The following is an 18908-nucleotide window of genomic DNA, read 5'->3' as shown; positions in this document are numbered from 1 at the left end:
GTCCAGGGTTTGTTTACCAATGAAAAGCCGCCATAAAGATTCAGAGAATCTAACCCACTTATTTATTGATTGAGTGATTATTCTGCACCAACACCATGATCACTATATAAATAAATAAATAAATAAATAAATGATAACAGAAATTACGCCCTTGCCGTCAGACACAGCAGCATCAGGTTCAATAAAGCTTTAAGGGGGAAAAAGTTATCCAATGGGACTGACGCTCACTGTGTCTTTCCATGCCGCGGCCGGTCGGCTGCTGGATCACTTGCTCTGAACGTCACATATCGCCGCGAAGGGGATTGCATTGGAATCAACTGAAAGCCGAGCGCGTCAAAACCTGACGAAAAACGGGCACGAGTCAGGCATGCGACGATGAGGGAGAGTGACCGTTCGTCAGGCTGTTGACGCACTGGGAGTGAGAACGTGTTGGTTGGATGGTGAGGAACAAATCAAACAAAAGACAAAGGCTGTGGTGGTGAGTGCAGGCCTGGCTGGAAGAGAGCGAGCAGTCCGGCAGGTTGGCCTTTTATGCCTGTTAGAGGCCACACCCTGTTGGCCAGGTAACTCTGACTCCACCCCCCCAACTCTCCCAAAGACCTGAAAAGAGCAGAGTGAGACATAATAGGAGGAGCCGGGAGAGGTCGTTACAGTACAAATGGTGTTCTCTTCTATTTTCAGTATTCACAACCACAAGACCAGTGTGACAGGAAGTGCTCCTTTAAAGTATCTGTGATAACCAATCAAGAGCATTTCTCAGTGTTACATGTAGTACTGTATGTATGATCCCCTCCTTCACTCACTGAGACACCAATGTGGGTCGTACCAAGAGACAATGTCAAAATGCTCCTGTTATGGGCTGCACTGCTTGCTCTTCATCAAGTGTGTAAGTACAGTAGTATCTAATTCTGTTTATACTGTCAATTAAGAACTGATGAGCAAAATACATGTGTGTTGTTTACTTTCTCATGTGTGAAATGTTTTGTTTAATTAAGATTCGCTGGTTCCAGTGATCTCAGTTGAGCTTGGTGAGCCGGTGACCTTCACATGTTCTCTGCCTACGACTGAGCTCGGCAGCAGACAAGTCAGCTGGTACAAGCAAAGAGCCGGAGATACTTTGAAATTAGTGACACATCAGACGTATAAACCTGAGTTTACCCCAGAGTTTAATGATCCCAGATTCAAAGTAAATGAAGATAAGAATTTTGTCAACCTGACCATATGGAGGACGTCTGAAGAAGATGAGGGATTGTATCACTGTACAGTCGAGAATTGGGTTGATGATCCTCTGTGGAGTGGGACTTACTTGTTGATTAAAGGTAATTATATAATCTATTTTGGTGAAGTTTTGCAAATTAATTCTCTGATTTAAAGCTGCACTGTGCTAATGTTGAAGAAAAACAACTCACAGAGTTACTGAACTTTTTGGAATAGTAAAACCTGTAGGTTTAGTCAAATTTAATTCACTTTAAGATACATTTCATCTACTTATTTCACATACATATACCAATACATGAGGTGGATTCATTTCAGCATATAAAATCAAATTAAGGTCACGTTAAAGTAGATGGGCAGACCTCTGTCAAGGCCAAACAACATGTACCAGACTTTAAAAAAAAAATCTAATCATGTAACATGTTCTTCAGTGGCCGACGTCCTTTCACTCCACAAAATCTGTTGTCAATTAGTTCTGCACTTCTACATGTTATCGCTCTGATCAATGAACAGACTAAACTGTACTCCAGTGGTCCTTGTCCGTTTAAAATGTTTTGTATTTACAGGAAACTCTGAGAAGACATCGAACTATGAAGTTGTTCAGTTGCCGACAGTGTCTGGTCCACACCGTCCAGGAGACCCAGTGACTCTGCAGTGTTCACTCCTCTCTGGCTCTGAGGACCAGACGTGTCCAGAAGATCACAGTGTGTACTGGTTCAGAGCTGGATCAGATAAATCTCATCCTGACGTCATCTATACAAATGGAAATAAACCTGATAAATGTAACAAGAGATCTGACTCCTCGAGGAGCTGTGTTTATCACTTCACCAAGAACATCAGCTCCTCTGATTCTGGGACTTATTACTGTGCCGTGGCCACATGTGGACAGATTTTATTTGGAAATGGAACAAAACTGTTTACAACCAGAGGTACAAAATATGTCATCAGCTTGAATTATGTGTCTCCTTTTCTTTAGGAAGTATTTATAGGCTATATTTCTTTTTTTCTGTCTTTGTTTCTTTCTATCTTTTTAGATCAAAGAGCAAGTTGTGAACAGCAGCTTCTTCCGCTGGTGATATCAGTTGTCTGCTTGTTCATTTCTCTGATTGGAAACATAATTCTCATGTGTCGTCGAACTCAAAGTCAGTCTAAAGGTAAGTGCTGTTGTCTTATTCCAAATTGTTATTTCATATATCATTGGAGTAGAAATATTCGTATAGTATATGTTACCATAAACAAGATAATGGAAAGTTATTTTATCTTACACAGTATTAACATTTAATCTAAATCACATTTGTATTTTCCATATTGTTGTTTGTTCTATGTGTCTCATTCACAATAATTGTGTTTATAATTTATGACTTTTATTTTACCAATATTAATAAATTATATCATGATGAGCCAGTTGAAGGTATGTAATAAAAAGTCAGACTGATTAATGATATTCATATTTCCATTCCTCAATAGGAACAGAAAGTGTCTCAACAGGAAGACGACATGAGAACTTGAGCCAACCAGTGCTTGACGTAAGTGAAAACATGAAGTTACCTTTGTTGTTGTTTCATTAACACGATTCCCAACAGTAACATGCGTCATAGCAACATGATTAAATTATGAGCCTTTTATTTGCGGCACAGACTGAAGATGGACTTGACCAGAACTACGCTGACATACATTTCTCTGGAAGGAAAGTTTCAGGGGGGAGACGGAAGAGAGAGTTGAAACCAGAAGAAAGCTTGTACGCTCAAGTTCAATGCAAAATGTGAACGGCAACATCAGAGCAGAATTTACATGTAAACTGATCCCATAGCCTATGATTGTGTTTGCATGTGTGTTATTGTTATTTTTATGTAATGATGATGGTTGTTGGTGATTTTATTGAATATAAAACACAGATTTATGTTTTTTTGTCTACATTGTAAGTCTGAAGACATGGTTTGAAAAATCGAGATAAGACTTTATGGACATGCAGCTGCTTTGATCAGCACGACTCTCACCGGTTGACTTGAGATGATGGAAGTTTCTGTTTCAAAATGCACTGAACAGAGGATGATGACTCACCTGGGCCTGCACCTACACCTACACCTAATAAATAACCAACACAGTGTATAGCAGCAGAAGCAACAGAATATTTTATTGTTTTTTTTTTTTCGGCATAGTTTCAAGTTAGGTTAACAAGTATAGTTTGCATCGCCACAAAATAAAAATACAAAAAAAACAACATGCATATCTGGAGACATTTACTAAACAAGCTTTATGTGTAATGATAAAATAAACTTGCATTCAAATCTTCTGATCTGACTGATCTTCCTTCTCTTTCCTGATATTGGTTACAATCAGTGTTGGGCACGTTACTCTGAAAAAGTAATCAGTAATCAGTTAAAGCAGTACTAAAGAACTTTCAGTTTTGGTTGAGTTTGGCGGCGCCTGTGGACCAAAGCGGTAGTGTTTTGCCTGAAGGAAGACTCCATTTCCCATGAACACTAGCGTGAAGCCCTGTAAATATCCTGCATTAAAATTAACAAAAGACATCAAAACTAAGTTTCTGTTTCCAGTGGATCAAAACACAAACATAATCCATTGCTAAAGTGCTGTTTTGCCTGTTCCCTCCTTGTTGTGACTCGCAAAAGTGAAAGTGAAGGAAGACTCCATTTCCCATGAACACTAGCGTGAGAGCAGGGTTCCTACCATGCTCCTCAAAGCTGCTTAGTGCCAGAGAAAGAGATACAGACCCCCTCAGGCCATGACAGAGGTGTCATTCAACTTGTTGTAAGTCGATGTATCATCACAAAAGTTATGAAAATATTTTATGAAGGTTGAAAAGTTCCTTAGTGTTGGTTTAAAGTTACTAGTTACTTTCCCCCAAAAGTAGGGTTTTTGGGTAGGATTTCCTTTCCTAAACCCCGTTTAACTAACTATTACACTGTCACTAACCAACTTACTCAGTAATCCTCCACACAGGCAGGCTCCGTGATGCGTTGTATCACTCCACCTAACAGCTGTTTAGATCAGCGACGTGTGTAGGAGGCAGAGTGATACAGCTGTCGTGGAGCCTGTCTGTGCGGAGGAATACTGAATGAGTTGGTTATTTCCAGATAAACGGCTTTCTCCGACCAGTTGATGAACAGAAAATAATGTGTATATAACACCCTACACTTAAACAGGTGTATTATTTTCCGATGGGACTTCTTGAGTCAAGTAATGGCATAATGGTGCATTTTATTGTCAGTAACGGTAACAGCATTGTAACGGGGGAAAAAGTAACTTTTTGATTACTTGTTACTGAAAAAGAAGCGCCGTTAGCAACACCAATATTCCCATCACTGGTTATGATTCAAACTGATACCGATACTGATCCTAATTATTTCAAATCAATTTGATATTCTGTCCACCAAATATATTGTTGCCAGTGGTGATACAGCAAAGTGCTTCGGTTTATCGCCACTAACTTATTACTCTTTGAACCTGCACCGTGAAACTTTTGTCTCCCCCCTCTGGCAGCAGGAGTCATTACACTGTTGAATAACAAACATTTCCACAGTTCCAATATAATTCATGATTTATGCAAAGTAAAGGCGATTGCCTTCTTAAAATATTCTACAAATGCAAAGCCGACAAGCAGCAGTCAGGTGATGCCCACATCTGCGCCCAGTCCCTCCACTTCCTTCAGTGCTACAAGGGAAAAGTCACATGTGTGTCACATTCAGTTTCAGACTGAAATCCATTCTGAACGTAGTTTAATTTTTATTTATATGGAACATCAAAACCCCACCTCCTCCACCATCAGCTTCACTGTAGCCTGCTCCGTCCACCTCTCTACAGTTTCTCTTTCTGAAACCACGTTCTGTTTTCTACATCGTGAACAAATCTGGAGCCTCCACACAATGATCCAACAGACAGCTGCATGCAGTGTGCAACATAGTACAACACTCTGAAGGCTCACTCATCTGACCCAGGAACCTGTGTTGAGTCTCCAGATGTGTTTATAATGTACAGAACACCCTTTTCAATGCTTCCACAACATCATATCTCATTTCAGTTTTAGTGAAACTGGGAACTGGGGGCACTTCTGTTATCAAAAAGAAGCTCAGGCAAAATTACATTGACTCATCTAAATTTAAAAAGGTAGCTGTTGGAATAAGATTGTTTCCTCCTTCAGCTTTTTGGTATCACCAAGTGCACCTATCGGTACAGAATCTGTTTTTCGTTAAGGTGGCAATGTTTTGTTGTACATTTCATTGTCTTGCTAATTAGGCCTACTGTAACTTCTGAAAGCTGTGCCATTTGTTGGCAAACAAGTAAATTTTACAGAACATTTTAAAGAAATTAAACTATTTAAAAAGGGAGGCGCCATTTGGCTCAGTGGGTAGAGCAGGCGCCCCCTCGCTGCAGTCGGCCCCAGATCGAGTCCTGACTCACCGGCCCTTTGCATTCCCCCTCTCTCTGCCTGCCCATTTCCTGTCTCTCTCGACTGTACTATCGACTAAAGGCAAAAAAAAGCCCAGAAAATATACTTAAAAAAAGGAACTTTTAAAAAAGTGATGGGTACAAACATGAAATGCAGCCTGTGTAGCGACTTGTAGCTCACTGATCCAAACCAAAAGCCTTTACAGCAGCGTAGATCCTCCTTCTCTCTGTTGATGCTGTGTCCTGCCTGTTGGTTTTTATCAAGGTGAACACGACGGCAGAATAAACCCATGTGTCCTCATCTCTCTGAGGAAAGATAAGAGACAAACAAAATAAGAAAAAAAACCCTGCACAACCTTTTTAATAAAGTCAAATCTGAAATTACGCTACCTACTTATTTTAGTTCCATTGTGTTTGTGCAGGGCAACAGCTGTTGGGTTAAAAAAAACAAAACAAAGAAAAAATCAGGATACAGTGGTTTGACTAATACTTTTGGATACACGGCAATTACTAACTTTCCTTACCATTGCAACGGTCACACTTGTTTTTATTCATAGCAGAAATGAGGACAACTATAATAATCAGACTTAAAACCATGAGACCACACGGCACAAATATGACTTCACCGGCCGACCACATGTAGGTTTCTGAAACAAGATGAAAAGGTAGAATCAATTTTTAAGTAAGATAATAATAATGATGCTTAGTATCATATAATTCTAAATGTAAAATACAATTTAAATAATTACATTTTATTTAGTATATAATCTGAAACTTACAAATTAATAATAAAAAACAAAACAAAAACAATAATACAATTACCTTGAATGTTCAGTTTTGTTCCTTTTCCAAATAAAATCTGTCCACATGTGGCCACGGCGCAGTAATGAGTCCCAGAATCAGAGGAGCTGATGTTCTTGGTGAAGTGATAAACACAGTTTCTTGGAGAGTCAGATCTCTTGTTACATTTATCAAGTTTATTTCCATCAGTGTAGATTATGTCAGGATGAGATATAATTGATCCGGCTCTGAACCAGTACACACTGTGATCTTCTGGACACGTCTGGTCCTCAGAGCCAGAGAGGAGTGAACACTGCAGAGTCACTGGGTCTCCTGGACGGTGTGGACCAGACTCTGTCGGCAGCTGAACAACTTTATAGTTTGATGTCTTCTCAGAGTTTCCTGTAAATACAAAACAATGTTAAACATCAATTTCCATCATGTTTTAAAAGCCTAAGGACAATCTGAGAATATTTGTCACCTTGGTTTAAATTAAAGTTCAATAGAAATCTTGGAACTGAGCAACAACAACACAAAGCCAGTTCTTATCTTAGAATCAGTATGTGGTGAAATTGGCAGCTTTGTAATTTGACAATTAAGCTTTGAATCGCAGCCTGAAGTTACGGCTTATATTTTGAAATAAGAAGATAAAATGAATCTTTAACTTGTAATTAATTTGACCACACCTGCTGACTGAATCCTTTAACTATTTTTCAAACAAGTTGTTTTTCTTCAACATTAGCACACTGCAGCTTTAAATCAGAGAATGAAACATTTGCAAATCTTCACCAAAGTAGATCACATAAATTACCTTTAATTAACAAGTATGTCCCATTCCACACAGGATCTCTAACCCACTCCATGACTGTACAGTGATACAGTCCCTCATCTTCTTCAGTCGAACTCCATATGGTCAGGTTGACAAACTTCTTATCTTCATTTGCTTCAAATCTGGAATCGTTGAACTCTGGGGTAAACTCAGGTTTTTTATACATCCGATGTGTCACTATTAATTTCAGAACATCTCCGACTCTTTGCTTGTACCAGCTGACTTGTCTGCTGCTGATCTCAGCCGTAGGTAGAGAACATGTGAAGGTCACCGGCTCACCAAGCTCAACTGAGATCACTGGAACCAGCGAATCTGAATTAAACAAAAACATTTCACACATGAAAAAGTAAACAACAAATGTATCTTTCTTTTGCATATAATTTCTTAATTGACCACATAAACAGAATTAGATAGTACCTACACACTTGATGAAGAGCAAGCAGTGTAACCCATAACAGGATCATCTTGACATTGTCTCTTGGTACGACCCACATTGGTGTCTCAAAGAGTGAAGGAGGGGATCATGCATACAGTACTACATGTAACACTGAGAAACGCTCCTGATTGGTTATCACAAATACTCAAAAGAGCACTTCCTGCTACACTGATCTTTGTGAAGCCTATGAACTCAGTCTGGTTCTTTCTTTTCACTGGTAATGTCAAAGTGAAGAACACAGTGACTAACAATTTCTCTATGTGAATAATAATAGTACATTTTATTTCATAGGTTCCGTTCTGTCACTCAAGGAAACTTTACAATGAATAAAGAAAAGTGCAAAGTAAACAACACAACCCACAAGCGATACACAAGATTAAAAACAGGAGAGGACAAGAGAATATAGGCAATCTTATGGGTTTTGAAGTTTTGGACTTAAATTGTGGGACTGAATTGATATTCCTTATCATGGGTGAGTTCCAGAGCCGGGCAGAAAAGCTTTCAGTGGCATTCATGGTGGTGAGACAAGGAGATGGGACAGTCATTTGAATGGAGGAAGAAGATCTGAAGGTGTGAGAGGAAGTGGCAACATGGAGGAGGTCAGAAGAATTTACAATAGAGGGTCAAGGTTGTGGATGGCCTTGAATGTTAGCAAGGATTTTTTATTCTATATGGGACTCAACTGTGAGCCAGTGGAGCCGTTGCAGGATGGGAATGATGTGCTGGATGGAGGAGGCTCTGATGATGACAGGGGCAGCTGAAGCTTATGGAGGGATTTGTGAGTGAGACCAAAAAGGAGGGAGTTGCAGAAGTCCAGGCGAGAAGTGATGAGGCTGTGAACAAGGATAGCAGTGGTAAGGAGGCTGGGCCGTAAAGTATACCCCCGCAGCCCCCGCGATGCGGGGGGGCCCCCGCATGCCGTGGGGGCCCCGCCCCCGCCCGTTAAGCCGGGTTTCCACCGAATCAACCTTTTTTTTTTTTTTTTTTTTACACCGCAACATATGGTTCACGTCATGATAACTTTTGTATTATGGCCATTGAAGCTTCCACAGTCCATAGTTCTCCTCTTTGTTTGATATTTCAAGAGACTTCCTAACCATGGATAGCTCCTATAGGCAGGATTGCTCCGGTGTGTTGTCGCCCCGGTATTGCCTTTTATCTGTTAAAAAGGAAGCAACACACCTACACATCCATAATCTCCTGTCAGCACATCAGCTCAGCATGACATTGATACATGTAAGATGTTACAGACTTATGAATATAAAGAAAAGGTTACATGGTTCATAACTTGGATAAAAACTCAGTTATGTGATCTCTATAGGTGTATAACAATGACAAAAAGATAGACCACATCAAAGCTCTCTATGGTAATTGCGAAGCCAAAACATCTCAATTGCCTATAGAGGCTGGCTGCAGTACATGTCCATGTTAGCGGATATGGGACATTAGCCAAACTAACAAATAAACACCTGTTACTGTAAATACGGTTTCTGCCTGTTCTCAACGTGCTGATATCTTCTGTCACTTTTTCTGATAACTTTGGTGTTAATTACTTTTTCACTGCCACTGAAAGGGAATGTAACACCATGATTGAGAGACTGATTGCGATTAGGTTTAGTGGATGTGTGGGTGGGACTTTGACACTGTGTGGTTCACTGGTCTATCACAGCAGTGATGTTGCACCATGTTTTTGCTATGAGTCATATAGAGTCATACGTCTATTGACAGTATACATAAGTCAAAAATAAAAATATTGTTTCAGTTAAATATGTTAAATATGGTATAGGTCAAATATATACAGTTATATACAGTACCAGTCAAACATCAGGTAGTGTTTGGACTGATTTTACTATTTTTCATCCAACTTCAAACTTCTGACATCAGTGTAGATACTGTACTCTCTTCTTCTGAAGTCTTCTTGTCCTTTGTGCCTGTTCTGCTACCGCTAGCTTGTCTGCTGGTGAAGGTTGCTGTTGAATAAATCAATGAATCTTCATCTGTCTGGGGGAAATATTGAAGGAAAATGCAAAAATTCAGATGTCAGATGTTAATATTAGGTGTTAGAGATGACAATACATTACACTTTTCAGCTACATTTTCTTTCTACTAAAACTTTACCTCCCGACTTTGATTTGCATTGGCTGTTGCGTTCATTTGCAGAGCAACAGCACCTGTGACATAAAAATAAAAATTCCCAGTGTTAATGTGAACACATTTTTGTGACATTTATGTTTGATAGACCAATGATTTTACCTACCGTAAGAAGATTTTTTGAGTTTGTTGATTGAATAAATGAGAAAGGCTATAACAACCAGACTTATCGCCAACGCAGCACACAACAGAAAGAAAACTGTACTGTCTTTGCGCGAACATATACTGTTTTCTGCATGACATAACATGGAAAAGAACAAAAAATAAAGGTTTCTGATTAGTAAACATATATTTGATCATCTATAATGAGATGTTACACACGTTTAAGAACAGATAGGACTCTCATCAAATGCACAAATATTGGAATTTCCTAATTATGTGGGAAATTGATGCAGTTACCGTCAGTAGGTTTCGAGGCATCTACAGACATCTCTTCACACGTGGTCACAGCACAGGAAATCCCACCATCAAAGCAAGTCATGTTCTTCAAGAAGCTGCAGATACATTTCTTTGTTGAGAGTCCATCGGGGTTCTCCTCGTGAACATGTTTTGTACAATTAAAACGAAGGTGAGATTCAGCTCCAGCTCTGAAACAGCACACAAACTTTTCTTCTGGACACAGTTTCTTCTCAGGGTCAGAGATGTTTAAGCAGAGTGGGGGGTCTTCAGGACGGACTGGATCAGATGTGGGAGCTACAGTGACATCAGGTTCTGTTCCTGGGGTGTTGAAAAAAAATGCAACACAAAATATTTAACTTTCAAAAATAAAGTCATTTTTACTGCAGCTAAAAAAAGTGTTACTTTGTTTTGTTGTACTTACCTTTAACTTTCAGGTCTATTCCTTTTAAAAATGTCAAGTCTCGTTGTTGATGTTGTTGTGTTTTTACACAGTAGTAAACTGATGTATCCCTTAGCTCCGCTTTTTCAATTTGCAAAATAAATTCTCGAGGCCTTTCAGTGGTTGTGATTCGAGGATCAACACCCTTTAAGCTGTAAGTTTTTCCTAAGACCCGAGGAACATTTCCAGAGACAAGCCTGATCCAAAACAAGGTCCCTGAACCTTTTCGGACACATGTGAGGTTCACATTGTCTCCAACATGAACGGCCTTTAACTCAATGATCTGATCTCCTGTGAACCCTGAAAACACATTAAACAGAGCAGTAAATAATCTTCCAAATGAATGTGAATACTGTTAATCCTTTGAATTAGGAGTAAATCCATGTATACTTACAGCCCACTCTGAGCATCAGCAGTAAATAAAATATGATCAGCATTTTTCTGGTTGCTTCTCTTGAGTCTGTTCAAAATTTAACAGCATTAGAAAGTGATTCAGCTGCATATAAACAGTGGGAGGAGATGATTTCAGAGCAATCTGATTGGCTTCTCGTTACGTTGGCGTTTCACTGTTCTGCCAAAGAGGAAATTATATCAACCTTCTTTCCAACCTAAAGACATGAAACAACACAACAGCAAGTTTTGTTTCATGTGTCATGGTGGGTTTCTATAACTGAAACTTAGCGTGAACACAACAGATCAGTTTATACTGTCTCTGTAGGGGAAAACAAACAAACAAACAAACAAAATGTGTGTCTTTTGGCCTGCCCACAGCTCGGATGCTTTTGGAGAGCAAACTGTACTAAACTCACTGAAACCCGTGAGAAGTTGTGAAAACACACTTGGATGACAAGGTAGCAGGTTTTGTGTTGTGATTATTCAGTTGTACTATGTGGTGTTGGTAACCTAGTTTCCAAAACCCCTAAAGTAGACAGCAGCTGCCGAGTGTTTTGTGGTGCTGTCCAAACTTTGATGCTGAGTGAAGATTATGCTCAGTGACAAATCATTATGTGTTGGATATTTAGTTTTTCATTAAGCTTAAGGTAAAATCATTTAAACTACTTGGTCAGAGTTTGGGAACAATTGTTGTGATGGCAAAATAAACTACGATGAAAATCTGAATCACATCTCAGCGTGCTTCTTCCTGCCATGACACTTAACCCTAACTACAGCAATAACAAAACACGACTCACAACATATAACAACTTTTTTTTTTTTTTTTTTTTTTTACATCAGAGCCGTATTTTGGTGTAAATGACTCAACAGACAAAACATACAGTTTTAAATGAACTGATGGCCTCTAAAACATACAACTATTACATGTATATGTTTTTGTATCAAATGTAAAGGGCATTTCTTCAAACAAACAAACAAACAAACAAACAAACAAACAAACAAACAAACAAACAAACAAACAAACAAACAAACAAACATACTCAATTGCCCCTTTCCTTTATTTCAGGTAAGGTGAAACATTAGCATTTTGTCTCTGATTTTTCCCTGTTAAAAGGGTTTTCCATGGAGTTTTTCCTCAGTCGATGTGAGGGTCTAAGGGCAGAGGATGTTGTTATGATGCCCTTTGAGACAAACTGTTTGTAAAAACGGGCTATACAAATGAAATTGCCTTGCCTTGCCTTAATGCTTCATTATGTTCCCCAGATAGTCACTTTATCAGAACCTGTTTGAGCAAACACTGATGAAAATCAAACAGTAAAGTTGCAGGGTGTAAAATCAAAACAATTAACAGGAAGATGCTCGTATTATCTGTAAGGCTGAGGCTCAGGTAGTTATGAGTCACCCCATTGATATCTAAATATGGATTATTTGATTATTGATTATGCTTTAGAAGAAGGAGTTTTTACAAAATATATTTAGGTACTCACAGTTAAGTAATAAACAACACAGGAGCCGCCTTAATCCAGAAAATATGTATGTATAATTAGTGATGAGTATATGTAATGGTTTATGTGAACTCTCACACAGAGAAACACAAATAAACACACATTCAGAGTTACCAGTGACAAACAAATGATGTATGGAAACTTGTTGTGGCCTTGGCTTCAAATTAAGGTGTGAATACAAAGGGGCTTTTCTTCCTCTTCTACTCTCTATTTTAGTCTTGTAGGGCTTGTATGGCTGTTTGATTAAAAGAAAAGTTGAATAACACCACAGTGCACTAAATTATTGTTATGAGTATTAATCAGGAGAATGGTACACACAGACACAAACACAGGCATGTCTGAAGCACGACTGAGCAGGCATGACTGACATAGACTGATAGCTGGTGTGAGTGTGGTGAGGTGCTGATTATTCACTTATTTCACTTATCAGTAAATAGGTTTGTGCAGCCATGAGTGGTTCAATGTGCAATGATGGACTGGCAGCCTGTCTGAGTCAGAGATGGATGTACAGTAATTTTAGAGATCTGTTGTTGCTTCTTGAAAAGGACAGACACGTTACTAGTTGTGTTTTAAATAAGCATGTTTAAAATTAGGTTAAACTAAAACACTTATTTCACTGTGTTCAACTAAAATTACTCAGCTGCAGCCTCATGTAGCTCTTCCATCACTTCATATCCTGTTGCAGCTCATACTCAGGTCTGTTCTCAGTAAACAGCTTCAGTTGGTCAGAGGGTGGAGAGATGGCCCACCACAGCTTGTGTAGCAGTGAAGCTGCTGCATGTGGTTTCACTTGTGCTCGAGGCAGAGGCACATCATGTCTGTACAAAGTGATGTGAGATCAGATGGACTCAGGAGTTCATCAACGTCAGCAGCTCGTTAAATACAGGTTTTTTTTTGTAGCACATTAACATTTTGTGGTTTGTTTTGGACAAGAGAAGAAAAAGAAGATGATGATCTAAGCGCATCTATGTGTGTGACATATACACAGCAGTTTACTGTCGCAGTGTGCCAAGATTGGTTGGTGAAATTTAGACTGAGAGCGAAATGCCTTTGAAAACACAGGATGTACAGTCAGGCAAAAAAAGTTTGTTTGACAACCTCATAATATCTTCAAGTCCAACATGATCCTGAGTTCACTGCTGATACATCACAATAGATCTGTGTCTTTTGTGTGAATAAAGAATCAAAACCCCCAAATTGCTATTTAATTTGCAGACAGATACAGATACTCAGAAACATGTGACAACCATAGACTTTACATAAGAGAGGTGGCAACAACGCAAAAAAAGAGGCAAAAATTGTCTCAAAAAAAAAAAAAGACTCATTTTGAAGTATCTGAAAGGCAATGCGGCATGCACAAGGGGATATGAATGCTGACTATTTTGACCATTAATGCTTGTTTTGCAATAGCAAGACGTACTAATAGCTAATAGTCCACAGTCTGGATCGTTAATCTGTCACAGAGCTCTGACACCAGCGTAGACTGTTTCTCTCTCTGCTGTCTTTACATCCGCTCTCCTTGTTTTTCCAGCTTTTCTCTTGGTGAAGGTTGGAGCAGCATAAGTCAACGAGACCTCATCTCTCTGGGAACATATCAGTCAACAATGTTACAAGAGCAGAATATCTACATATCAAAATAAATAAATACACACACAGACATGCCAACAACTTTAATGGACCTTACCTGCTGTCCCCGCTGATCACGACTGGTGGTTGTAGCATATGTTTGTCCAGAAACTGTGGCTGAACAGTAGAACATTATAAAAGTTTAAGATGCTGTAGATTAATTTAGACAAAGGACTAGTAATGTAAGCCAAGAGAAGTTATCTTTTACAAAAAGCAGTTTGATGTAGAGAGTTTCTTACCTTTGTCACAAGTTTTCTTCTTGATGAAATAAATCAGGACGGCAATGACAATCAGGCTTAAAGCCAAAGCAGCACATAATACAACCAGAACTACATTGTACTTATGCAACTCCCCTGTGTTGAGTCCTGAAATGATATAAAGACCAAATGATAGTCATAATTTTCTAATCAATTCTAATTTGGCAAGATATGAAAATCCAGTAAATATTATGTGATACATGATCTTAATAGATTCCACCAGATTCCAAAATTAGATATACAAACTTCAATATAGAAATGTTCTGCGCTTACCTTCAATGTCCAGTTTTGTTCCATTTCCAATTAATATCTGTCCACATGAAGCCACAGCGCAGTAATGAGTTCCAGCATCAGAGGAGCTGATGGTCTTGGAGAAGTTGTAGACACATTTCTGTGTCGTCTGAGCTTCAGGACTCTTCTCACATTGATCAACATTGTTTCCATGAGCGTAAATTAAACGGGGATAAGATTCATCTGGTCCGGCTCTGAACCAGTACACACTGTGATCTCCTGGACATGATTTATACTCAGGGACAGAGAGGACCGAACACTGGAGAGTCGCTGAGTCTCCTGGACGAACTGGATCAGATAGGAAGTCTTCAGTGACGGCGGTGATATCAGGTTCTGGTTCTGGGAAAATTCAAAACACAGAAGTTTCTTAGTGTTTGGTGTTACCATTGTAATTATAGTGTTTCAATTGATATAAAATGTCTATATACTGTATTATCTTTACCTTTAATTCTCAGAAATGTTCCGTTCAAAAACGTCAAATTTAGCCATTCTACTTTTATACAGTAGTAAAGTCCAGTATCACTGAAGTCGGTTTCACTGAGATGCAGAACAAAAGCTCCAGTCTCTTGCTCTGCTGTGATACGAGGAGTCTTATTAACATGTTTAGAGTCAAATGAATATGCTCCTCCTAAAAATTCAGGCAAATTTCCAGAAACAATCCTGATCCAAAATAAGTTGGCGTTGTGATCCGATGTCCGGCGAGGACACGCCAACTTCACATCGTCTCCAACATCAAAAGTCTTTGTCTCAAAGATCAGATCATCTGTGCATCCTGAAAATACAATTAAATAGAACCATGATCAATAACACTGATGGATAAATTCATCTCCAGTGAACAAGAAAATGATTTGTACTTACGTCCTGCTCTGAGTAACAGCAGTAAATGGAGTATGATCACCATTTTCCTGTTAATCCACTGAAGACGACAGTTAATTTAAACTCTATATTAAACTGATTCGTCTTGATGTAGTCGTATGAAATGGGAGGGAACAGTGTGAGAGAATCTGATTGGCCTGTCGTTAAGTTGGCGTGTCACCACAGTGGACTGTACCACCACAGTGGAAATAAAATTAGACTGTCTTTCCAGTCAAAGTACATGAAACAACACCAACAATGAGCTTTTGCCTCGTGTTTGGTGGTGGGTTTCTATATCTGACACTGAGAGTAAACAACAACATGGTGAGTTGTTGTGAACAGTAAGTGTTACATTTCTTTATATTTCCACAACAATTTATTGACTTTTCAGCTGTTATTATCTTCATTATCCAGTAGGAGTTATGGGTCAGAAAATTTCCTTTAACACAACGCAAAAAAATGTGTTTTAATTCAAAGTAATGTCACTATATTTATTGAGGTTGTCACCTGGCCTCAACAAAAGTTAGAATAAATATCAGGTGCAAATTTTTTTGTGATTCATGGATATTTTACCTGTCAGTAATGTCAGTGTTTGCCTCATACTGTGATCCATTAAACTAACCAAACAAAGCACACAATCATGTCAAAATAATTAGATACAAACTGACAAATCAAACCTTAATCTATGTGGTGATGATTTTAATGTAAGTTAGAGTGAGAAAATCTAAGACAAATAAACTGTGTTGACAGATGTTCTTACAGATGAGCATGCTGAGAAAGTGCGTGGATGTGTACATTTGATTGACACATCTTCTTGTTATTGTTTATGTTGTTGCTGTTACTGCAGTTCAACAAACTTCTTAATCATTTTTGACAATACGCCTTGTTTGATGACATAATGTCATTTCCTTTAAAGCTTCCACCTCACCAGACATCTGTTGGCCAGGGTGTGAGTGGGTGAGTTGGTGTGAAGGGTCTTTAGAGTCAAAGTGAATCTTTTCATCACATGCTGTAGTATTTCCTAAAGTGCCACTTAACATTACAGTTGTGTGTGAACAACTCATAGAAGAACATAGAACATAGAAGACATATTTATTTATCCAAACATTTCCTTTTCCATTATAGATTTACTCGTTACTAGACCAAAAATAGTGAATAGTGAAATTCCTTTTGTAGGTTGGGGCTTCAACACTTCTAGAGTTTAGAGTTGATTAAAAAATTGTAATCTTGTTATAAAAATCAAGTTTTACAGAACTTAATTCACTGTGTTTTCTGAACGAGTACTGAACATGAAAAACTTTCAATGAACCCGTCCACACTCTTAGTTACCTCTCGGTTAAGCCGCCATTTTCACGGCCACGCACTGAGGAGCCATTTTGATTATGGTGTAAGGCGGCCAATCAAGACGCTCCACATCATCAGTGATGACCCTCCCACTCCGATTGTCAGTCACCTCAGCAGGAAGAGCAGAGCAGACAGAGCTGGGGAGGTGGTTGTGGTCACATCGTCCATCTTCTCGCGCTGCTGAAAGACAGCAGCAGAGCAGCGCTCTCACAGCAACACACACAGTGATTACAACACCACAGACTGAGGCATCAAACACTGACCACAGAGGAGTCGAGGTATCTGATACAACTCCAGCTACTTACAACCTGCACAGACTGAAATCAGACAAGTAGAAAACTGACAGGGTTAAAAACACATCAGTCTTTGTCTGACACTTTGGTTTGTGGCCGGTACTGAGGTCAGTTCACTGTTGACCACAAGACTGAACAAGTTCATAATGATGTTATTTTTAATCCTACATGCACTGCAGGAGTTTTGATGTGTAAAAAAAAGCAAAAACAGACAAACAAACAAAAAGGCCAAAACACACAGTTAAATTCATCATCTCATGAAATGATGCTGTGTCCTGCCCCTGTACATAATAAACACACAGTTACACACAAAGAGGGACGGACTCAGTAAACTAATTTAAAAGCTTTGCAGTAAACACTTTCATGCTCTCTTCTCTGTCTTTGTGTCCACGCTGCTGCTGCATCTGACAAACAACTGATGCATGGAAACTTAAGCATTGTTGTGGTTTTTCAAACTAAAGTGTGAAAACAAAGATACTTCTCTTCCTTTCTCACTCTCTATTTTAGCCTCAGGAAGTTGAGCTTGCACTACTGCAGTGAAGCTTTTATACAGGCCAGTTCAATCTCACCAACACTGCACTATAGTGATTATTAATTACAGTATATCACATTGTGTCCAGGAGTAGTTAAAGACACACAGCAGCCCTGTCAGTCTATTCTTTTAAACCACACTTTTCTGTGGTTTGATGCTTTTAACTGGTAGCCGCTCTGAGACGGGGGAGGTCCTGATCATTCACTCGTCCCACTCTGTCTTCATTGGTGGAGAGCAGCAGTTTGTACTGTGACCTGGTTTTTAGTTTGTCCTATAATTACAGTATGGACAAAGAGGTTTGGCAGCCTTGATAATCTGCTTCAATGTGCAAGTGATGGACTGGCAGCCTGTTTACATGACTACTGAATGAACTGAAAAATTAAAACAAATTCAAGATCACAGATTCATGTAATTGCATTTTTATACATCTACAGTATACTTCCATCTTAAAAAAACAAGATTAAGACAAACTTTATCTGGACTTTGAAAGAGCACATAAAGAGTGGATTTGAAACTAAAATGCTCATTCCACTGTGTTCAACTACAGTTAGTTACTCTGCTGCAGCCTGTAGTTCTTCCATCACTTCATATCCTGTTGCAGCTCATAGCTGCTTCAGTTGGTCAGATGGTGGAGAGATGGCCCACCACAGCCTGTGTAGCAGTGAAGCTGCTGTGTGGTTTCACTTGTGCTTGAGGCAGAGGCACAGCATGTCTGTACAAAGTGATGTGAGACCAGAGACACAGGAGTTCATCAACATCAGCAGCTCGTTTAATACTTTTTTTTTTTTTTAGCAGTAGTGAAGTCTGTAGTGAAGCTGCTGCATGCGGTTTCACTTGTTGTGCTCAAGTGAGATGTGAAGGATATCTGTACAAAGTGACTTGAGATCAGAGAGACTCAGGGGTTCATCAATGTTAGTAGCTGCACACTAGTGTTTGATACAGTTTAGTTTTCATCAGAGGATGACTGAGTGTACACCTACTAGTCTCTCCTTCAGTTTCAAGTGGCAAAAATGTGAAGTGAAACCAAAGCTGAGACAACCTGGTGGAAACACACCGATCTATAAACCTGATTTAAGAGAACTGGTTTACGAAGCAAAATGTCACATAAAGTACAAAATAGATAGACTTAGGTTAGAAAAAAAAAATCTGGTGGCAA

The sequence above is a fragment of the Trachurus trachurus genome (genome assembly GCF_905171665.1).
Source record: "Trachurus trachurus genome assembly, chromosome: 10".
NCBI classification, from domain to species: Eukaryota; Metazoa; Chordata; class Actinopteri; order Carangiformes; family Carangidae; genus Trachurus; species Trachurus trachurus.
Note: the sequence above shows the minus strand (reverse complement) of the source record.